The 24,864-nt window shown below is 46.0% G+C and overlaps 1 protein-coding gene across 1 annotated transcript in view; it reads left to right on the forward strand.

Annotated features, from left to right (window-relative positions):
• Positions 1 to 211: 211 nt before the first annotated feature.
• LOC146834776 (GTP-binding protein Di-Ras2-like) overlaps positions 212 to 24,864 on the forward strand; it is a 70,348-nt gene continuing 45,695 nt past the window's right edge. The window contains exon 1 of the mRNA XM_085602306.1: positions 212 to 296. The gene's annotated coding sequence lies outside the window, so the exon portion shown is untranslated. The remainder of the gene's footprint in view (positions 297 to 24,864) is intronic.

Here is a 24,864-nt window from a genome sequence, read left to right on the forward strand (position 1 = left end):
TGCCAAAAACAACTAGCACTCAGACCACACTGACCAAGCTGTGTGCAATACGTCACAAGCGTGTCACCTCTTCAATCCTCTTTCATGCCGGAGCTGCTTAGCTTTGATATAAAAACAATCAACAATACCTCGCAGACCTGCTCGGGGAGAAGATGTGCCTAACAAGAGTTCTTTACCGCTTCGTCCCGGAAGGAGGTTATCTGCACTCATTTGGTAGACTGGCAAACACGATGAGCTTCAACGTTGAAGACCGTGGGTTCAGCGGACACCTGAAACTGGTCGCCAACAATTTTGTAGTAAGTAGAAGGAGGGGCGATAATGGTTGGTAGAAGAAAAGCTTTATTTAATTACAGGTGCCGCGCAGCAGCCGGCAGAGGCAATAGTCAGGCAGCAACTCAACTCGTAAAATCAAACCAACAATCTATATTCTCAAGTAGAATGCTCTCGGCCAGAACACCCTGGGTACGCATCCTGTATGACTAAACATGAGGAGCAGACCACTACACAAGGTCAAGGGGGTACTAGTGGTACCTGTAAGTGATCAGCATCGACCCTCAGGGCCTGAGCATGTTGGCATTATGACGATTATGATGGACACTAAACAGAGACTTTTGTTGGAGGCTTACGAACCCCTTTGAGATAGGATAACTTTTTCAGGGGGGCTTAAACGCCGGTGAGGCGGAGTCTAGTGACTACTATATTTTCCTATGTCTAGGTTGCCATGGGGAGAGTTGGAGGGTCATATTATCTGCTCCCCTCAAAAAGGTTAGCCAGTCTTGCCATATTTTGAAGCATATTTTGTCAAAATGTTTCCAGTTACACTGAACTATTTTACATTCCAGGGTCAGCATCAAGTCAAGCAGGAAACGGTCATTATCGTTTTTAGTTCCGGATCATGGAATCCCATTCAAATATATGATAGCTGTTTGATTGGGGTGATATGTAATGTCTGGGAGATGTATTCAAAGATCCTGTTTCAAAAGTTTTGTAACTTCGGACAAAAAGAAGCAAGTGTGATAGGTCCCCTATTTGTGAGTTCCAATTCCAGCATTGTGGGGATTGGACAAGATTGTGATCTTGACATTTTTTATTGCTGCCTGAAAGCTGGACGCCCAAGGAACTCTGATGAAGGTGTTTTTAAATCTTAAGTTATTGCTAAACACAGCACTCCCCCAGGTCAGCGCCCACTCCCCAGGTCAGCGCCCAGTGCGGCCGCACCGGTCGAACTGCCCTAAAGCCTAATTCACAGACTTTGCGACCTCAAAAAACCTCGGTCCAGTGCTGTGCCGCAGATGATTTTGACAAAAGATGTTCTCATTTTGTAAAGTAGCAGGCGCACATTTCATCAGCTGGAGGATTGAACATTTCTAATTAGCTTAAAGTACAACGCGCACATTTTTACTGCGAGATCTCATTAAAAAAGAGAAAGATCCCAGAGTCTACGCACAGGCATCTTAGATGTTTGTATGAACCTCCCACACGTACACACACCTCACGCTGGTCGCTGCTGTAGAAACACAGAAGGAAAGAACAATTGGGTTTGAAATATGTCTGACTCATTAAAAGGAAATGAAAATGTCTCAAATAAAGAAAACGTGCAGCTCGGTATGAATCATCTGAAGTGTTATCCCACTCTGGATTTCACATAATACTCACATTCTTTAGTGTTTGACAGAACTGTGCTTTTAATTCTATGCTAGGAACGCGCGGGGCTTTTGTAAAGAACACGTGCTCTGACTCACTAAAGTGAATGCATTCTCCTACGTGTTTACTCCCTTGGTTTGAAGCTCTGTTTCTCCAGAAGAGGCGCGCGGAACAGTCATAAATAACTGAGACCTGCATCACACAGCGGGAGGATTGCGCAGAAAATACACAATAAACGCTCAAGGGTCTGATTACGCATATTGCGCAAGAGTTAAAACACTTGCGTTAGAGTTCTGTACTATTGCACTGAACCGTGCAAAATGTCCTTTTTTCGCTAGTCCGTTCTTTGTATAGGTCGGTCGGTGCAAAGTGTATGTACTGTCAATTTCAGGTGCTTTACATTTTCTCTGTGCAGGATGGACTGCTGCTCGGAGTCGGACTGGGACAGAAAATAGGCCGGGGCACCACAATAAAACTGTCTCCCATTGATAAATTAGGAAACTGAAAAAGGGCCCACGATTGCAAAGTGGGGCTGTTTTGCACTGGTACGGAAGACTGTATGGATTTGAGCTTGCTTCAGGCACCCTCGCAGCCAAGACCTGGAACCGCCTCCCCTTCTGTAAAAGCCCTACTCTGCTCCAAATCAGGAGGGACCTCAAGACCTGGCTCTTCAGATGACCGCAGCACCCTACGGAGCTGGCCCCCAACCGCCCCAGCGCCTTGAGACCCTCACGGGTGAGTAGCTGCGCTATACACGCCCCTGAATGATTGAATGTTTGTTGTAATATCAAGGAAATCAACAGTTAAAAAACAACCAAGCAGACCATAAAACAGGCACACAGCAGACAATAACCGGCTCACGCACTGACCTGTCCGACTAGCCTGCCGGGCACTGCCTTAATTCTCTATAGGCCAGCCTGACCCTGCTGTTGCATGCTATCCCTGATATCCCTTTGAAAAGGTGCCACTCTTTGTGGCATTGCAATGCCAGCCAGCACACTGTGAATGCAACTGCTGCAGTGAAGGTCTGCTGCCAGGGCCGGCTTTAGCGCTGGTGGTGCCCGGTGCAACAATACATTTTGGTGCCCCACACCCTATGACCGCCACCTCGGATTCTCTCACTATCACATGTGAGAAGTTGGCCTGGTATATGCTGTCCACTAATTTTAGTGGACACCCTGTACCATTCCAAACAACCCCTTATTAATGATAGGTTAAAGACAACCTTTATTGAAAGCTATCATAGTGGTAGCCTTCAGGCTAAGTCTTGAAGGAATGTAAAGCAGCTTGTTTTACCAGTCTATAATCTCTTGAGTGGCTAAATGAAAGATGACCACACCAGGTATATATATAAAATATATGTATTTATTTCTAAACACGCCCTCCTAGTCTATTTATGAGGCTAGAGGTCAAAACACATAAGTTACACTTCAAATATAACAGTAATAAGCACAAATACACGTCAGGCCCTAGGGGCGAGCCAAACCATATACTAAAATAGTGGTATAAGAACCACGACTTAACTAGACACAAAGCCTAGAGCCTGTAGAATCGTTGGGACCCCAAGAAACCACTCAAGGTAGTGACACAGGGGACCCACGGGGGCTGTGTGCAGTGTGAGAACACAGCCGCGAGCTCCCGTTAGCTTCTATGGGGAAAGTCGCGGTTAGATTTTTAAAGATTAGGGACACTTAGAAACGAGTCAGGACCAAACCCTTTGGGACTTAAGAAGTTCTAGGGTCAACAACCACGGGAGCACTGGAGTACTCGAGTTACCTCACCCAGGGAAGCCGGGTGCATAGGTGTCAAATGGTGTCGGGTCGCGTCATCGATTTCGGGAGCTGGCAAAGAAGTGCTGCTGCCGGGAAGATGCGAAGTGTCCGAAGAGATCCAAGCCTGGATTGAAGGCGAGAAGAACCTGAAAGCAGAGGGGACAGAGTCTGGGTCACTTGCCAGTGACCAGGAGGACGACAGGCAGATGCCCACCGATGTTGGGTGATTTCAGGTGAAGAAGGTGAAGCTTGACTCTTCAGCCACGAGGACCAGGAGGCGTAGAGTTCAACCAGGAGCTGGATTCGAGCTGTCCCATGAAGGATGTCGAGTGCTGCAGCGTCGGTACCCGAATTGGACACAACAAGCCTTGGCAATAGCAACCCACACAGAAAGGAGAAAGATGCTTCGGTGCTGGGGGACTCACCACTTGGTGGGAAGTCAGGTCGAGTCTGGAGCAACCAAGGAAGCCCAAGGAAAATCAAAGTTGCCTTTTCAGGGACCCATCTCTCGACGGACCAGGGATCATGAAGGAGCCTCGAGAGGAAACACAAAATGGTGGCCCACGGGTTACTCGGGGTGACTAGGCTGACAATCTTCAGTGGATTCTCTGCTTGTGGTGGGGGCTACAAAGAAACCCCAAGCACGACTTCAAGAGACGTCAATAAGTCAATGCACTTGCAAAAGTGCTCAGGGACCAGGAGTTCCGCTTCCACGCTACTCACGAGGGCTGTGGGTCTCGGCTTTGCTGGAGACTCGGGTCGGCTTCTGAGATGTCTGGAAATCCTATTCCTGGGCTGCAAATACATCGGAGTCCGGCGGGAGCTTCGGAGATGCAGAGCGGCAAAATGCTTCGTTGGGGCAGGGGAGTCACTCCTTGACCCCAAGGGAGATTTCTTCAGTCCTCTAGTCTTTAGTAGAGCGTCAAAGTTCCAGGATTCAGCTACAGAGTTTCGTCCAGGGATATCTAAAGTTCTGGTTACAGAGGTTCCTTACTTATACCTAAGTAAGGGGTTGGACTAACTCTGGGGACCCACCTATGGGAGGGTTTGGAAAGAGGGGTGGCTACACCCATTTCCTTTGTCCAGTTTTGCGCCAGAGCAGGGGCTCGAAGCCCCAGAACCGGTTTGGGCTGGACTATGCACAGGGACACCAGATGTGCCCCCAGTGCAGGACTTCAAAGCACTCAGAGAGTGCTCCCACCCAGCCCCAATACACATCATCCTGTCTGGGAGGTGGTTACACCTCTATGTGACAGGAAACCTATTGTCCAGGCCTCCCCTGCCGGAGTTTCGTGCCTGTGGCTGCAGCATCCATTTTGTGATGCCAGGGCTCTACCGGGTATACTAGTCCTGCCATGTCTCTCCCTCTAGAAGGGTGGGATCATATTCTCACATCAGGAATTGATGTGGGGGTATGATTCCAAGGTGTTTGACACCAAACACGACATGTTTCCGTGCAGCCAGTCCAAAGTTAGCATTAACCGTTTAAGATATAATGCACTTAAGAGTATATAGTCAGGCTGCACCACTGACAACCCTGGAGAAGAGATTCCGAAGACTGCAGAGAGGCTCAGCTCATGCCTGAGCACCCTCTCACATATAAGAAAGCACCCTTCCCTCAGGATTGATAAGGCCTGCCATAGGGGTGACTGATACGTTACTATGTGCAGTAATAGGTGAGGTATAGTGAACCTATACCTCAGTAAGGGGTGCATGCACCACTTTACCCAGGCTGCAGTAGCAGACCTGTGGTGTCATTTTGGAGGGCTTTCCAGGGGTGGCACAATACATGCTCCAGCCCCTGGTAGGCCTCTAGGGTACCTATGCCCTGGGTACATAGTATACCACATACTAGGGACTAACAAGGGTACCCCAGAGTCCAATCTGGAGTGTACCTAAAGTACATGCAATCTATTTAGAGAGGAAGCAGCTAGGCTGGGGCCCAGAATAGCAGGGTCCCAGCCAGACTAAAGTAAAAAAACAGTGAAACAGCAGCAAAAAGTGGGGGTAAACATGTGAAGCAGATCCTACTCTCCTACACCACAGAGCAAAAGTGCCCTTTATCTCTCCACTCATAAGTTATTGCTAAACACAGCGCCCCATCCACAGGTCAGCGCTCAGTGCGGCTGCACCAGTTGAACTGCCCCAAAGCCGGCCCTGTCTGCTGCCCATTGCAGATCTCTATCCCAGCATTCGCTGTGGTGTGCAATGAGTCGCTCCAATATCATCTATTCAATAGCTGCCTCTGTAAGACCCCATTCAGAGGCCATGGGTCAAGCAGGGGCTACAGGGCCTCAACTGTGGGGGTTAAGGTTGTTTGCCTGCAATGCTCAGGGTCCATTCTATTATGGCTCTGCAAACTGGGCCAAGTACATCGCCTACAGCACTTGACTGTAAGTGGTAGAGAAAGCGGACAGTCATATGCTTTGTTGCAGGGATACTGCTCAGGAACAGAACTATGCTTGGGACCATACAACATCAGTGTGTAGGGGACTGAGTCACCATACCACATCAGTATCCATGAGCCCAAATCCGACTAGCTATAATGCCTCACTTGCCCCTTGAACCTTCCCAGAGAGACAACTGATTTGGCCCCCCAGATCACAACACTCCTGACCCTCTCAGGGATTGCAATAACAGGACACACCCTTTTTTTCTCTCACCCGTATTTGTCCACAATAAGATAAAAAAGAGACACATAGGAAGTTTACAATCAATCAATAAATCAGGTTTTTGTAGAGCGTGACTACTCATCCATAATAGTCTCAAGGAGCTGTGGGGGGGGGTTTGCTGTTTAGTCGAAGAGTCAGGTCTTGAGGTCCTTCCTGAATTAAGGCAGAGATGGTAATTGCCTGAGATGCAGAGAAAGGGAGTTCCAGGTGCTTGCAGCGAGGTAGAAGGATCTTTCTCCAGCAGTGGTCCTGCGGAACCGTGGGATGGTGGCCACAGCCTGATGGACGAAGCGGAGATATCTGGTGGGGGTGTGGAAGGAGAGGCGGTGGTTGAAGTATGAGGGTTTGGCGTTGTGGAGGGCTTTGTAGGCATGCATGAGGAGCTTGTAGGTGGTCCTTTTGTTGATCGGGAACCAGTGGGTGTCTCTCAGGTGGTCGGTGATGTGGCTGTGGCAAGAAATGTTCAGGATGAGTCTGGCGGAGCAATTGTGGATGTTTTGCAGCTTCTATTGGAGTTTTTTCATGGTGCCAGCATAGAGTGCATTGTGGTAGTCGAGCCTGCTGCTGACAAGTGCATGGGTGACTGTTTTCCTTGTCTCGGTGGGGATCCTCTTGAAGATCTTTCAGAGCAGGCGGAGCGTGTGGAAGCTGGAGGATGGAACGGCATTGAATTGGTGATTTATTTAAACTATTGTGCTCTAAGATGCAATAATTGTGCCACAATTAGTAAACAGATACATGTCAATAATGTAATCAACATAGTCAAAAAACCATGTAGGATAAAAAGTCCTGTCATGTTATCTGACAGATCTGCCTAAACCATTCCCCGCTACTAAAGCTAAGTGGTTATAGATTATAGATCTCTGGGTTTAGTGGCGGACTCCATACCTTAGCATATACAGGTGTATGTTCTACGTTTTGACTGATGCAGCACTCCTGTCTCAGGACCTTCGCTCTCTGAGTGTGTGTGTTTTTCCAGAACCCCTGTTCCTAGTTATATGACATATTTGTGTATTCAAAACAGCAGCTGCATTCTTTTATTATGTCTAGGTGCTAGTGTCTGACCAGAGAACATAACAAGGGGCGCAGTTGTTTGACCTTGCTTAGACTGTTCAGACTAAATCCCGGAAAAAGAATAAATTACGAAAAAATGTGCTGGTTCTGTGTGAAAATACATCATGGCACAAAGAAAACATGATATTTAGTAACGTGTGCAAAACCAAAGCAGCCTACAACGTGCATGATTAGGCTAATATAGAGAAAAAGACACTGGACCATGTAAGAAACACACAACAGCTTCTTAGGAAGGTAGTGTGGGGGAGCTCAATCCCAGCAGTCAACAAACACATATTGGCATAATAAATGATTATTCACCGAGTGCTTTACCTGCAAAAAAGAAAAGTATTTTAACATACCCTACAACTAAATACTATTAATACTATTTACAGGAAATAAACAAGTTGCAACTTAACCCCTTCAGTGCCCATGACGAGCTGGACTCGTCATGGGCTGCGGTGGCGCTGTGCCCATGACGAGTCCAGCTCGTCATGAACTCCGCCCGCTAATAAAAAGCGCGGCACTGGGCGGGGAAAGGGGCGGGCATGCAAGGGGTTAATGTCCTGACCGCACTATGTTGTCTGCTATTGGTCCTTGTCCACCGCTTATTTTCAATGTGGTCTCCCCTCCATTGTCGATGCAAAGCATGATTAAGCCCAGGTGCAGATCACCTTATACTCTCTCAAGGTGCACAGCCTCTCTCACAGTTCACTTAATCTTACCAAGCAAAGTTTCTCAGGCCTTGTTCGGGTCGGTGCACTTGGGGGGCAGTCAGGCTCTTCCTCCACTCACTCCAATTTCGAGTGGGTGCGAGCTGGCAGTTCTTATCAGAGCCTCCTCAGACATTTGAGTCTCCAATGAGACAGCTGCTCTGTGTCTTCTGGTGTCAGGAGTGGTTCATTGCAGACAAGGACAGCTGTTTGGTGCAGCCTCACATGGGCCGTTCAAGTTCAGAATGGTGTGGTAACGTACAGTCCAGTCTTAGAATGATGCGGCCATGCACAGAATGGTCTCAAAAGGCCCAGCACAGAACTCACTTTCTGATGAATGCAGCTCATCTCACGCTGTGATTTCCATTTTGGGCGCAGTGGTTCGGGTCACAACCAAACTTCTCTTGTGGCATAGTGACACAGGTCATGTCACCACTTCTCTTCTGGGGCACTGGTTCAGGTGATGTCACCAAGGATCACAGACCTGACTGGGCTTCAGCAATCTTTGTTCACACTGTATGGTTCCCGCCTGAATATGCAGGGGGAGAGACTGCTGCCCCCCAAACCAGGGTATGCTGATTACTGTCCACAGCCTTCCTCATCTGGTAGACCCCATCGTGCCCATGCTGGGGTCACACTGCACCATGCTCCTCCTGGAAAGTCACTCCTCCTGCAGGCTTGATAAGTTCTTTACCTCTCTAAGGAGGTAGGCTGGCCTCTAGGCACTTCAGGATAGGTGAACCGCTCTTACAGCAAGGTGTAGACTCAGGTGATGTTCCCTCACCTCTAGGAAGGAGGCTGTCATGAAGACACCAGCTCTGATTTTACAGCAGTCCTCTGAACACTCTGTAGAGTCTTCCGTTCTTTGGTCAAAGAGAACTTGGAACTGCAACACGCAGGGGGGTCAGTAAATCTCACTTTTATGCTCTAAAAGCGGACATAAGATATTAATCCACTGTCTGCACTTTCAGAACCGGCTGGAGGTGGTTCTTCTTTCAATGGTACTTTAGAGCAATCCTACAGCACCCACAACAAAAGCCCAAAGAGGTGTGAGGTTTCTGCATCTGGCTGTCATCAGCCAAACTGAAGAGGTTGATCAGGGAAATACCAAAGGCTGGCCCTCACCTTAACGGTCCCCTTCACCTTGAAAATCCGCATCTGCAGTTCTACTCCTCACCTCAATATCTACCAAGTGGAGTGCTTCATGACAACTAATCAGAAGCTGCTTGCTCAGCAAAATTCCGAATTGCATTTCTAAAGGAACCTTGTCTCCTCTTTTCTCACTTTAGTGTCTTCTTCTCCTGGCTTCAACTTCAGATATACGATCAATACACTTTCACAGTCAGGAAAAAACAACCTCACCTCCATCTTGTGTAGCAAATATTGCTTGGAACATCCTAAGTGGACCACACAGGCCTCCTTAACTCAGGCTCACTTACACACACCATGCATGACAGGCCACTTACAAGAAACATGGACATATGCACTTGGGATGCTAGTGCTAAGATCTGGATGAAGTGCATAAAACTGGAACCGGAAAGAGGTCTGGCCACAATTATTGGTCAACAAAACATGTAAGGCTGCCAGCACAGCTCTGTGTGCTAAATCCATGACAGGGACAGTAGTCCACTCTCTGTTTAGTAATCAATCAATCAATCAATCAATCAATCGTGTTTTGTAAAGCGCAGCTAATCATCCATAAGGGTATCCAGGCGCTGAGAGCGCTGCTGCAGGGAGGCTCAGTTAAACAGCCAGGTCTTGAGTCCTTTTCTGAATTCCAGTAGCGAGGATGAGATCCGGAGGTGAAGTGGAAGGTTGTTCCAGGACTTCGTGGCAAGGTAGGAGAAAGAATGTCCTTCACTGTTGCTACAGCAGACATTAAGGGTGTGGGTGAGGCAGAGGGAAGTGGAACGCAGGTGTCTGAATTTTATTTTTTATTTTTATTGCATAGTTACTGAAAACCATTTGCAATATGACTTACATACATTTAAAAAAACATTAGGATCACAATTGTTTAAAAACATTCATACAAAATTAGTTCACGTACGGCATTATCTGAACCAACTAAAAGAAAATATGTTATATACATTAAAAAGGTGAGAGATTACCAGTTCAACCTTATTGCAAATTTGATACATCTACTAAGATTGGTATTTAACACGGCGTCATCACAAACTAATTGCTGGAGACTGATTATTTAACAGACAAGATCGTCTTTTATATTGCCTGGCCCCTCTTCTTCAATAAGCCTAAGACGCAGCTCGGCCACGTATCTCCCAAATCTAGCCACGTCTGATGGTAAGGTGCAGGAAAAAAGAACCCAAGCTGCTTCTTTCACTGTCCGGATCCCGTTACGCAACCATATTTGTTTAAAAAAATTCTGATGGGGCTGTAGCATGCCGGGAAAACAACAAATCAAGTGTAGCAGAGATTTAGATTTAAAATTGCAAATTCTACATCTGATTTTGAGTTCAAGGGACTTTCACCCCGGGTTTAATTCTTTAATTGGGAGGGGCAGTGGTCTGGCCCATAAAATGTTTTTTAGTGCTTTCCTTCCCATTTCTTGGGTAACATAGGGCTGGGTTTTGTGCCCTGCATATGATGTTATCAGCCCGGGTTGACCTCTTCCTGTAACATAGTCTGATAGGTCATTTTTATGTGACAGTTGGTAGCATTGTTTATTAATTGAGTTTTTAATGTCCAGAAAGTTTATCGCTCCTTGATCCCAGTTTTGAATTGCTAAACCCAACTTTTCCACTGCTTCCTCCATATAACATTGCCAAGGGTTAGTTGACCTCCCGTAGATCGGCTTCAGCATGCTCTTTAAGCTTGTGGCTGTAAGTACTTGATAGTAGTATTTTGCATGCATTCCCAAACATTCTTTGTTTTGTTGCTTCAGTCCAAATTCCAAGCGAATTAGGTTGTTGCGAGTGTATTTTGGCAATTTAAAAATGCGTTTATAGGACTGGCATTGTGCTTTGTTTAACATTGTTTCCATTTTTCCCGGGAATGCCTGCTGTGCATACCCTGCAGTTGTCCTGATTTTAGCTTGGATTACTTTACTGATGGGAACTGTCGTTGGGCTTTGCATTAGCTCATGTAGTTTGCGTAGGGCATAGGTTGTTGACTGTGCTTTGGCCTTCATTTTATGCAGATGTAGCGTTGCTTTACCTGTTTCACTTAGACAGCACCCAAGGTAATTGTAGGATTTCGTGGCCAAGATGATCTCTTTGCCCACATGCTGTTTCAATAGTGCTTTTTTTTGGAAATTGTCCGAAAATGACTACTTTGGTCTTTTGAGCAGTTATTATTAGTTTGCTTCCTTCGTTGTAATTGTTGAGGGCGTCTAGGCCCCTTTGTAGCCCGATTTTCGTGTGGTCCATTATCACTAAATCATCTGCGTTTTGTAATATTTGAAGTTTGTTAGTTCTGATTTTGGGAGTTACAAGACTGGCATTGTGAAGCTTCTTCCCCAGATCAGCAGTATATAAATTAGACAATGTAGGGGCAAGTACACATCCCTGTTTTAGTCCACGGTTTGTCAGGCACTTCTTCGTTGTGGTGTTGTCTACTAGTTTTACTTTGATCCAGGTTTTACTGTACAACGAGATAATGGCATTGAGAAGACCTGCTGGAATGTTCCAATTGCGCAGTGTGGCCCAGAGCTTGTATCGAGGCACCCCATCAAAGGCAGCTGAGTAGTCTACGAAGCATGCAAAAACTGGTTTATTGTTTTTACCATTTGCTTGCTGGTTAAGATACAGCATAGCCACAATACTGTCAATTGTGGAGCAGCCTTTACGAAATCCAGTTTAATGGGGGGGAAGGTTTTCGTTCTCTTTCAGCCATCTATTTAATTCATTCAATAAGGTGCTTGCGTACGCTTTTCCTTCAATGTCTAAGAGGGCAATTCATCTATAATTTTTTGGATCTGTATTGTCTCCTCTCTTGAAAATTGGATGTAAAAATTACCCTCGCCATGAATCGGCTACCTTTGCTTGCAATTGACATTCGATAAACAGATTGGATAAGATTTTTCCCCAATATGCGTGATCTTCTCTAAAGATTGCTCCTGGAAGACCATTGGGCCCGGGTGCCCCATCCTTTCTTATCTTTTTTATTACTTTTTCAACTGTGGTGCGATCTTGTTCTTTGCCCATAAATTCCATTGAGACCTCCTCATCTGTGTTGAACGCAGTTGTCTGGAGGGAAGGTGGAAGTTCAGGCGGTGGTTGAGGTCTGCTGGTCCATGGTTGCGAAGGGCTTTGTAGGTGGGGGTCAACATCTTGAACTGACATCTCTTCTGAATGGGAAGCCAGTGGAGCTTCTTGAGGTAGAGGATGATGTGGGTCAACTTGGGGAGGACTAGGATGAGTCTGGCTTTTGAGTTCTGCATGGTTTGTAGTCTCTTGAGGAGGTGAAAGGTGATTACTATGTACAGTGTGTTTCCGTAGTCCAGCCGGCTGGTGACCAGGGATTGGGTGAAGGTCCGTCTGATGTCGATGAGGAGCCACTTGAAGATTTCGCAGAGTGTGTGAAGGGTAAGGAAGCAGGCGGATGAAACTGCGTTCATCTGTCTTTTCATTGTGAGCTTACTGGTCAAGATGATGCCAAAGTTACAGGCATGGTTGGTCAGAGTGGCTGAGGGTCCTAGTTTGGGAGGCCACCAGCCGTTATTCAATGGGGAGATGTTGTTCCCGAAGATCAGCACTTCTGTCTTGTCTGTTGTTTTAGGACTCTGTGCACCTTTTCACTGCTGACAAGTGCTAAAGTGCATGTGCCCAGTGTCTAAAATGCAATGGCATTTCGTTTCTCCATGATTGGCATATTTGATTTACTGGTACGTCCCTAGTGCAGTGCACTACATATGCCCAGGGCCTGTAATTCAAATGCTATTACTGGGCCTGCAGCACTGATTGTGCCACCCACACGAGTAGCCACACGAGTAGCCCTTCAAACCTGTCTCAGGCCTGCAATTGCAGAACCTGTGTCTGCAGTTTTATACTGCCATGTCGACCTGGCAAGTTCACCTACTACCCAGGCCTAAACCTTCCATTTTAATACATGTAAGGCACCCATAAGGCAAGCCCTAGTTAGCCCAATGGGCAGGATGCAGTGTATTTAAAAGGTAGGATGTGTGTTGTTGAGTTTTACATGCCCTGGTAGTGAAAAACTGCAAAATTCATTCTTCACACAAGGAGGGCCTATCTATCCCATAGGTTATAATTGGAGCTGCCTTGTAACACTTTACAAGTGTAACTTCCAATTTGGAAAATAGAAAGAGTAAGTTTGGTGTCCCTGGACTCACAATTTAAAAACACATATTTTGGAGAAGGTTGTTTTTAAATTGCAGGTCTGAAAATGCCACTTTTAGAAAGTAGGCATTTTCTTACTTTAAATATTCTGTGCCTCTGCCTGTCCCTAAAACACACGTCTGGGTTGGATGACAGCTGGGCGTTGTGCATTCCCTCTAGACAGTCCCACACAGAGGGTGCTGAGGTTGCTCTGCATACCCCGATGGCCCATCACCAGGCTGATGGGTCTTCCTGAGCCAGAGTGAGAGGGAGGAGCTGAGACTTGCACCTGAATAGGGATGTGCCTTTCTCCATACAAAGAACTGCATACCCCCCTGTAGTGTGTCTGGAGTCAGGGCCAGGAAAGGCAAGGTCTTGTGCACAGCAAAAACCTTTCTTTGAAGACTCTCCACTTCAAAGGCTAAAATGGGTATAAGTACTAGGCCTCTGACACCATATACTTAGAACACTTCCTGACTGAGGACATTCTGCCAGGAAGAAGAGCTGTTGTGTTGCGAGGACGGACTGCCACTTTGCTGTTTACTCTGCTGTGTTGGCCTGCTGCCTCTTGCCTGGGAATGAGAGGACTGGCCTTTACTCTCTACATCCTGCATCTTTATAGATTTCCAAGAGCTTGTTTGGGCTGAAGACTCAGGGACATCAAAGACTTCACCTGCATCTTGCTACCAGCACCTGGGATCCTCTGCTGTGAGTCCTGCTCAGCAACGTGGTACCAAATCCAGTCCTGGGCCCGTGGAAGTGAGTGTTTGGTGCTGCAGCCCAAGAAACCAACACATTAACTCCGAAGTGTAATTCAGAACCAGAGCCTTTTCTATGAAAATGTTGCAATGCCGCTGCCTGCACCTAAGCTGTGGACACTGCTCGCTGAGTGCACAACGCAACAACCTTGAATTACAACGTAGCCCTGACTTTGCCAAAGCAGCGCCTCCGAATCACTGCTGCTGCGTGAGTCTTGGACAACTCATCGCTGATGTCTGCGACACTCCATTCCGAAAGCCATGCATTCTTAGCCCAGCGTGGATTCTACCCGACACATCGCCTTCAGCCCGGCACTTCGACATCGAAGCCTTGGAACTGACGCACAGCACTCTTGACATCGGCGCATCAACGACTATACCCGACTTCAGAACCGATGCATCGCCTGTGACATTGATGCATTACCTCTGTATTTCTATGTGTGTGTGTGTGTGTGTGTGTACAAATACTTTACATATTACTTCTTTAGTTTATCCTGACTGCGCTGTGCCAAGCTACCAGAGGGTAGGCACAGGTAAACGTTTAGTGTGTACTACACTTACACTGAATAGGATTGTGTTTCCTGCTTGGAAAGGGTGTATACCTCTGCCAACCAGAAACCCAATTTCTAACATCTGTGTTAACTTTGAGGCAGTTGTTTCTGATCCAGTCAGCAGTGCTCATTGTGCACTTGCAGAGGTTGATGAAGAGGTCTTCTGATAGAGAGAGGATGAGCTGAACACTGTCAGTGTAGGAAATGATGTTCAGTCGATGCAATCTGATGTTGGCCAAGGTAGTCATGTAGGCAACAGGGTGGGGCTGAGGGACGAACCTTGTGGGGTGCCACAGATGGTGTTCCGGGTTCTGAGGTGAAGGGAGGAAGGCGTATTCTCTGGGTTCTTCTGGTGAGGAAGGAGGTTATCCATTTGAGGGTGTTTCACTGGATTCCAATATAGTTAAGCCTTTTGATCAGGATGTGGTGTGACATTCTGTCTGACATTGCTGAGAGGTCAAGGAAGATCTGGGCTGCCACTTTTCCTAGGTCAAGGAGGGATCTGTTATCAGTGACTGATATCAGGGCAGTTTCAGTGCTGTGGTTGGTGCAGAATCTGGATGGAGTGGTGTCCAAAAGGTTGTTGTTCTCCTGATGATCTGTGAGTTGGCAGTTGATGGCCTTCTCGAGGACTTTGGTGGGAAAGGGCAGCAGCAAGATGGGGCGGAAGTTCTGGAGTTTGTTGGGGTCGGCAGAATGTTTCTTGAGTAGGGGCTTGACTTCTGCATGTTTCCATTCTTCGGGGAAGGCGGCCTTAGTGATAGATGTGTTGAAGATGGTGGTGAGCTTGTTGCAGATTGTCTTCCTTCCGAGGCTGAATATGCGGTGGGAGGAAGGATCCATGGATAATCCTGAGTGAACGGACTTCATGATGGCTGTGGTGTCTTGCGTGGTGAGCTGGTCCCTGGTGGTGAGCAGGTGGTTGTGTTTCTTGTTGGTGGGGGGAGATGGCTGAGGATGTCGGTGTGTTGGGATTCTAAATTTCTATAGATGGTGGAGATCTTGTCATGAAAGAAGTCCGCTAGGGAGTCGCAGAGTTCCTGGTAAGAGTTATAAACTTTTTGGTGGCTGAGGGGTTGGAGATTTCTTTGACGATTTTGAAGAGTTCTTTCCTGTAGTTGAAGTTTTCTTCAATGCGGTCAGCCAGAGCTCTTCTTTTTGTCTCTTTCAGGAGTTGAATGTGGCTCAGTCAGTGGGCTCTGTGCTGGTGCGCCATCTCCTTTTGAGTTTTTTCCAGGTGTTTCCAGGTGTGTTTCATGGTTGTAAGTTCGGTGGTGTACTAGCTGGCATACTTGGAGGGCCTCTTGGGCTTTGTAGGTTTGCTGGGGGTCGATTCTGTTGGCGCAGTCAGTGATCCAGACGAGAAGGTCTTGATAGCCTGTTCTACGTTGGTTGTGGTGTGTGGGCAGGATGCGTTGAGTGCACAGTCGATTGGCTTTCTGAGACTTTGTTCCAGCTGTGATATGATGTGCTGGGTGGCTTGGGATCGGTGCAGGGGGATCCTGAGATGATAAAGTGGACGATGGCGTGGTTAGTCCAGGTGAGCACGATGATATGGCAGTACTTGACTCTGTCACTGGTTGCGGACCAAGCACAGACAGATGCAGATGGGCTTGCATTTGGCTTGCTTTGATGTGCCCGTGGGCGTCCACTGGGCAGCATTACTGTGACCTCCATAGGTAGGCCCTAAGCAGTGGGCAGGGCTCTGCTAGTGGTGGGAAGCAAAGGGGAAATAGCCGGGAACAAAAAGAGCTGGAAGGCAGATACAGATGAAAATAAGCAGTGCAAACAATAACAGTAACCGACAGTTAAAAATAGCAATAAGACAGTATACAACAGCGTATGCAACAGAGCAAAACAAAGGCTGGAGCGCGGTTGCAGCAGAGAGGGGTAGCTGGCACATGGACCTGCTACTGGAGTCGAGCTGCAGCCTCCATAAGTATGTCCCAGGAGGTGGGCGGGGATCTGCTCATGGTGGGAAGTGGGAGGGAAAGAGCGGGGAACAAAAACAGCGGGAAGGTGACCAGGCAGAGTGGCGGAGAAACAGAAACAGAGAAAAAAACAGAAAAGCAGATACAGTGAAAATAAGCAGTGAAAACAATAACAGTAACCAACAGTTCAAAACAGCACTAAGACAGTGTAAACCACAGCGTATGCAACTGAGTAAAACAAAGGCTGGAGCAACGTTGCAGCAGTGTATGGGTGCTGGCACAGAGACCTGCTACTGGAGCCATGCATCGGCCTTCATAATAGGTCTAGTCAGTGGGCAGGGCTCTGCTAGTGGCAGAAAGTGGGAGGGAAAATGCGGGGAACAAAAACTGAAGGAATGCGACCGGGAAAAGCGGCAGAGAAACAGAAAGAGAAAAAAAACAACAGAAAAGCAGATACAGTGGAAAACAAGCAGTGAAAACAATAACAATAACAAACAGTCAAAAACAGCACTAAGACAGTGTATACAACAGAGCATGAAATAGAGCAAAACAAAGGTTGGAGTGAGGTGACTGCAGTGAGAGGAGCTGGCACTGATATGCTTGGACCACAGGACCTGCCCAGCACTTCACTCATGTCAAAAGAAAGGCCTAGAGCTCTGCGCACATACTAGATTGGTGTAAGGCTAGGGCCAAAATGAAAAACCAGGATACCAGATAAACCTGGGCACTCAGGGCAGGGGTACGCGATTGTATCACATGCAGGGAACATTTGTGCACTAAAAGTGTCACGGCTGCCGAACGATCGGGAGCCGAAACAAAGCAAAAAACTACAAAAGTGGCCGCCACCCGGGGAACGCGCATGCACCATGACCGGAAAGGTTAAAGTGCACCCATCCCCGAGCGGCAGCGCTTCGCGTCTCCTGGCGTAGGACTTACCTTCCGGTCACCTCGTTCTCCTACAGGTCGTCGCGCATCGAGGTCCTTTTCGTGGTCTCCCAGCCTTCGGTATACGGTCACCTTTTCCTGGACCTCCTTTCTTGTATTCGGCATGCCATCTTCCCCATTCGGACCGCTGACAGTGCTCCAGCCTCCGATGCGCCGCCTTTGCCTTCATATCTTCGTCCTCACCTCCAGTCGAGTCGTCCTGCAAACAAAAGAAAAGAAAGGACAAAAAAGCTTGATTAAGCCAACATAACGGTAACAGCGCTTTGTGCTGTCATTTACTAATTAATGATTGAACTTTTGAATACTTATCTGATTTGGTTTTCCTGTTGCTCTGGGCATCCGCCCCATCTTTACAGAACTGATTTAGGAACCTGCAAGCAGACAAAGAAATAAATTAGTTAGACGCCTGATCTTAAGTCAGTGTTTACGTTCTTCTATATTTTTTGGAGTTTATTTACGTTAAAGAGTTTAGTGAACAGATGGGTTCCAGTCAAGAGTATTCTTATTTGTTTATTAACATTGTGTTTGCTCTGACTAAGAAAACCATAATATCTTTTCTATTAGGACCAGGCACTTCTTTAACCACATGACTACATGATTACAACCACACGACTACATGATTAATTGACGGTTCACGAAGGAGGGAAACCATTAGGTAATTAATACACCTATTAGGGAGCTTAGACATTCTGACACCTTTTACATACTTACCAGCTTTTTGTTTTCTTTCTTATGCAGATGTTCTGCTTTGTCCTTGCTTGGTCTTGTTGTAACTTGGAGTTCAACGTGTGACCCCATCCTTCCTTGTTTTGGTTCCCTTCTTCTCCGAATTACCATTGTCACTTTGACCTTGTTGGGTGCAATTGGTGATTTGGCAAAGTAGTGGATTTTTCTTCATGTCCATGACGTTCCTGCGGAAAATAACATAGGATAGGTGAGACCTAACAGAACGCGAAGCCAGAGAAAAATAAATTCTCTTCTGCCCGGATGTCATGGAGATGAATCAGGTAACCCTGGCCAAGCCTTATCGGCCAGGGTAGATTCCATACAGCGGGGTATGAGGTCTGACCCAGGTCCAGGGACCCCGAATCCTGGTACTAGTTTTCCGGTTATACAAGTCACAACCCCACCATCCATTGCTTTGGCTCCTTCTGAGCGTTTTCTGGGGGATCCTGCTAAGTTTGCAGCTTTTATTAGTCAGTGCCAGCTTCACTTTATGTGCAAGGCCACTTGCTTCCCGACTGACCAAGCAAAGGTGGCATTCATTGTATCCTATTTGGGGGGATCCGCTGCTAATTGGACTATACCGTTGATAGAAAGAAACGACCCACTGCTACAGGACTATGACGCATTTAAAAGAGAACTCAGAAAATTATTTGACAGACACACTTTCACACAGTCAGTAGACGCTGAGCTTTTGAATTTAAAACAAGGGACTAAAGATACATGTATTTCCATGTTCAATAGATTAGTAGCAGAAGCTGGTTGGCCCAAGGAGAAGCGTAGTGTCCTGTTTTACAAGGGTTTGAGAGAGGATTTAAAAGATCTGTTAGCACAGGTTGTTGACCCCCCTGAGTCCTGCACAGCCCTTATCGACCTGGTGGTCAAATTGGACCATAGAATCAGTGAGAGGAAGAAAGAAAGAGGCAGGTCAGATGGGCAAGTCCTTGTTTATAGGGGCAAAAACCTGACCCCGACAAGACAGCTGAAGAACCAGAACCGATGCAGATAGGAGTATCAGAGGGCCTCTTAGTGAAGAAGATAGACAGAGAAGGCGAGACAAGAAGTTGTGCCTGTACTGCGGTAAGCAAGGCCATTTCCTTAGAGAGTGTCCTGTAAAACCAGGACAGACAAGGTGGTCGGAAAACTAGTAAGCCCGGAATCTCAGGAGACAAGGACTTCGGGTAATTCAGAATTGATTGTCTCACAAATGAAGGTCTTAGCATCTCAGTCTTGTCACTTTTTTCTTTCCTCGCGTCTGATATGGGGAAACCAGGTTGTAGAGGGGCAAGTAATGGTAGATTCTGGGGCTTCAGGTAACTTCATGGATTCACAGTGGGCTCAGAGCAAAAAGATTGCCTGGGTGTCTAAATCCTCTTGGAGGAAGTTACAACTATTGATGGTAGCAATCTGAAATCAGGTCCCATCACACATGCTACTGATGAGTTAACCCTAGTCATTGAAAAAGAACACCATGAACGTATTGCATTTGATCTAATACAGTCCCCTCAGTTTCCGGCTATTTTGGGGCTGCTCTGGTTATGTCAACATAATCCTTCCATTGATTGGAAGGCAATGAAGCTTACCTTTAATTACGACTATTGTAGAGACCATGTTCTGCCAAACCCAAGTAATCCTGAGAAAATGATCACTCTCAGCAGTGCAAATGGCTCTATTACCTTCCATTTATCAGGACCTCAAGGAAGTCTTTGATCAAGAAAAGGCTACTAGCCTCCCACCCCATAGGGTCTGCGATTGTTGGATCGATTTAATGCCTGGAGCTCGCATACCTTGCAGTAGGGTGTATTCCTTAACTGAAAAGGAGAATATTTACTTGCGTGCATACCTTGATGAGATGTTGAGGATTGGGTTCATCCATCCCTCTCGGTCACCGGCATCGTCTTCTCTCTTTTTCATACTGAAGAGAGAAGGGGGTCTCAGATGTTGTATAGATGATAGGGCTTTAAATGCCATAACCATCAAGAACAGGTATCACTTGCCTTTGATATTTTCCCTTCTTGACCAGATAAAGGACGCTAAAGTGTTCACCAAATTGGATTTGCGAGGGGGTTATAATCTTGTAAGAATTCAAGAAGGAGACGAGTGGAATACGGCCTTCTGTACTAAGTATCGGTTATATGAATATTTAGTGATGCCGTTTGGGCTGTGTAATTCCCCTTCGGTTTTCCAATATTTCATCAATGAAGTCCTAAAGGACATGTCGGACCTGTTTGTCATCGCTTACATACATGACCCTCTGATTTAGTACTCATCCATGCAAGAACATGTAATTCACGTTAGGAGGGTCCTCGAACGTTTGAGAGATAATCATTTATATTGTAAATTAGAGAAGTGCTATTTTCACACACAACTAGTATGTTTTCTTGGATTCATGGTATCTCTCCAGGGAATAAGTATGGACCCTTAAAAGGTAGAAGCCATCACTCGTTGGCAAGCACCACAGACAGTTAAAGAGATTCAGAGTTTCCTAGGTTTCGCCAACTTTTATAGACGTTTCATTAGTGATTTCTCTGACTTGGTTTTTCCGATAACAGGGCTCTTAAAAAAGGGGGTTAAGTTTTAATGGACTCCCGAGGCAAATGCATCCTTTCTTCAGTTAAAGAAAGCCTTCATACAAGCCTTCATACAAGCTCCATCCAGATTCTTCACGTCCTTTTATAGTTGAGGCAGATGCATCTCAAGTGGCAGTTGGAGGGGTCCTTTCTCAGGTAGATCCTAGCACAGGATCTCTTCATCCAGTAGCTTATTATTCACGGAAAATGGCTCCAGCCGAAATGAATTACTCAATAGGAGACAAAGAACTACTGGCCATAAAAAGAGTTTTTGAGGAGTGGAGGCAATATCTTTTAGGGGCGAACCATAAAATAACAGTCCTCTCAGATCACCGTAACTTACAGTTCCTGAAATCTGCAAGAGCTCTATCCATGCGACAACTACATTGGACTCAGTTTTTTTGTGACTATGACTTCATCATACAGTTCCAAGCAGGGAAAAACAACGGGAAGGCTGATGCATTATCCCGCTTAGGTTACGAACCCATAGAACAACAAGGCAAGCCTCCCCTTATAATAGCCAGCGAAAGAATAATTGGCGCTCTGAATTCAGAGGATGATTTTATGAGGAAGATTAAGGAGGCACAGGCATCTGAAGACATGAAAGAAATCATAGGTACCCAAGAAGTCACCAAAAAACATGACCTGTTCTATGTTCAAGGGGGTTTAGTGTTTCCTACTCACGCTCATCCTCTTGCTGGACACCCAGGGTACAAGAAAACACTGGATTTACTACAGAGATACTTTTGGTGGCCTAGCATGGGAAGGGACGCAAAACAGTATGTGCAAACATGTCATGTGTGTGCCCAAGGCAAGGGTAATCACCAAGCCCCTGTGGGACTGTTACAGCCATTACCCACTCCGCCTAGTCCCTGGCATACAGCTTCTTTAGATTTCATAGCAGAATTACCAAAGACATCTCAAGGGAACACTACTCTACTAGTTGTAGTGGATTTATTGACCAAGATGGCCCATTTTATTCCGCTAAGGGCACTTCCCACATCCAAAGAGCTAGCTCTTGTGTTCATTTGACATGTTGTACGTTTACATGGTCTTCCTTCTATTCTGATAACTGACAGAGGGGCTCAGTTTATTTCTAGATTCTGGAGGGCATTGGGAGCCCTGTTGCAGATAGACGATCAGTTATCCTCAAGCCACCACCCTCAGACAGATGGACAAACCGAGAGAGTAAATCAATGTTTTGAACAGTATATCAGGTGCCAAGTTTTACACTCACTTTCCGATTGGGATGAATGGGCATGGATAGCCGAATTCTCATACAATAACAGTTACCACTCTTCCACTGCCTAGTCCCCTTTTTTTTGTACTTACGGTTTTTATCCACGAACCATGCTGTCTCAGTTTACTTCCACAAATTCCACCCCTGCAGCCATAGATTTAGTGACAGAAATACAGAATATACACAGAGCAGCTCAGGTGAATCTGGACAAGGCTAAGGCAAGATATAAGGAGGGGGCGGATTCCCACAGACGTACAGAGCCTAAATATAGTCAAGGAGGTGTGGTTTTTCACAAGAAATCTCACGCTGAAAGGGTTTTGCAAATGTAAACCCTGTTTCATAGGACCATACAAGATATTGAAAATGGTGAACCCTGTTGCTATGAAACTTTTGAAGGTGCACCCAGTTTTTCACGTCTCCCTTCTGAAACCAGTAGTACCAGGTACGAGTCTCCCTATAATCCCAGCCCCAGTAATGGTAGATGACGAACCTGAGTATGAGGTAGGGGCCATCATCGATTCGAGCAGAGTGAGACGTCAGCTCCAGTACTTGATACATTGGAAAGGATACGGCGTTGAAGAATGAATTTGGGAACCAGCTAGTCAAGTACACGCTCCTCAATTGGTACGTTTGTTTCACAGGCGTCATCCTGATAAACCAAAACCTGTTGGGGGAGTGTACTGTCATGGCTGCCGAACAATCGGGAGTCAGAACAAAGCAAAAAACTACAAAAATGGCCGCCGCCCGGGGAACGCGCATGCGCTATGACCGGAAAGGTTAAAGCGCACCCATCCCCGTGCGGCAGCGCTTCGCATCTCCTGGTGTAGAACTTACCTTCCAGTCACCTCGTTCTCCTACAGGTTATCGCGCATCGAGGTCCTTTTCGTGGTCTCCCAGCCTTCGGCGTCCGGTCACCTTTTCCTGGACCTCCTTTCTTGTATTCGGCGTGCTGTCTTACCCATTCTGACCGCTGACAGTGCTCCACTCTTCAGTGCGCCACCCTTGCCTTCATATCTTCGTCTTCACCTCCGGTCGAGTCATCTTGCAAACAAAAGAAAAGAAAGGACAAAAAAGCTTTATTAAGCCAACATAACGGTAACAGCGATTTGCGCTGTCATTTACTAATTAATGATTGAACTTTTGAATACTTATCTGATTTGGTTTTCCTGTTGCTCTGGGCATCCATCCCATCCTTTACTGAACTGATTTAGGAACCTGCAAACAGACAAAGAAATAAATTAGTTAGACGCCTGATCTTAAGGCAGTGTTTGCTTTCTTCTGTACTCTGTTTTTGGAGTTTATTTACATTAAAGAGTTTAGTGAATAGGTGGGTTCCAGTCAAGAGTATTCTTATTTGTTTATTAACATTGTGTTTGCTCTGACTAAGAAAACCATAATATCTTTTCTATTAGGACCAGGCACCTCTTCAACCACATGACTACATGATTACAACCACATGACTACATGATTAATTAACGGTTCACGAAGGAGGGAAACCATTAGGTAATTAAAACACCTATTAGGAAGCTTAGACATTCTGACACCTTTTACATACTTACCAGTTTTTGTTTTCTTTCTTATGCAGATGTTAGGCTTTGTCCTTGCTTGGTCCTGTCGTAACCTGGAGTTCAACGTGTGACCCCATCCTTCCTTGTTTTGTTTTCCTTCTTCCCCGAATTACCATTGTCACTTTGACCTTGTTGGGTGGAATTGGTGATTTGGCAAAGTAGTGCATTTTTATTCATGTCCATGACGTTCCTGCGGAAAATAACATAGGATAGGTGAGACCTAACAAAAAGCCCCATTAATATTAAGGAACCAACCAGTTTGCACCTTCTTGAACACATCCCCTTTAAATAGTCTCGGGTTAATTTGAGGAAGCTTACCTGGTGATGGGTTGACTTTAAAAAAACACTGACTAGTAGGTCAAATTGTAATGTTGAATCGATCAAAGTACCCATATATTGACCTTATGCCACAGGATAAATCCAAGACAAAATAGTATGAAGTGGTAAGAGTTCCTAACAAGAAGAGAATCTCTGCCTTTATGACAGTCACACAGTCCTGCTTCCAGCACTGCACACTCCAAAAGACCATACACAATGTACCAAATGCTTCCACCTCTAATGAGATGAATTAGGATCCGAGTATCATTTACGTACACTGGCACCTGAGACTGCTCTCTGCAACTACCTGAGCCAGGTGGGCCATAAGAGTATAGAACTGACAGGGGAATGAGATGGCCACTTCAGAACATTGTATAATATATCAGTCCTGTTTTGCTTCATATCTTTCATTCTCACGTGCTGACTCCCATCACAAAGTATGGGCTATATTCAGCACCAACCCTTCCCGAAAAATCCTCAGGGGGTGATGCAGCTATCTGTCCGGCACTGTATGATCAACCTGTGGAATCCATTTTTATTTAGGTTGCATTTTGTGGTACTCAACAGGAGCAAGCCTGCAGAACGTGCACAAGCCTCTTGGCCTTTAATTGAACTTGAACTGTCTGTAACACTACTGTAACCATAAGGTCTTGAGAAATGATAATGTCACAAGTGCTATGCTTCATTTGATGATTTCATAACTCAATGCCCATGTATAGCTAAAGGTGTTATTCTGATTAATGGTTGGATAAATGTTTAGAAAATGCCTACTGTTTTGCTGAGCATGTGGATCTCATTGGTGCAATATGTATTGTAATCTAAAAAAGCCCATGTTAGCTTCTGTAAATTGAGCAAACCCACTTCGGAACTCAGGGACACATGTACGACCATCAGGTTTTGCAAATCACAAATTGTGATTTTTAGCCACTCACAATTTGCAAGTTGCAAAACCTGATGTACAATAGTGTCTCAAATGGGTTGCAAGGGACCTACCCTATTAATATTCATGAGCCAGGTTGCAATTTTCATATCATTGGGAATAGCCGGCACTGACAGGGATGGTGGCTTGCTGGGATCAGCAGACCACCATGTCTGTGACTGCTTATTAAATA

This window comes from Triturus cristatus, chromosome 4_2, assembly GCF_964204655.1.
Source record: "Triturus cristatus chromosome 4_2, aTriCri1.1, whole genome shotgun sequence".
NCBI lineage: Eukaryota > Metazoa > Chordata > Amphibia > Caudata > Salamandridae > Triturus > Triturus cristatus.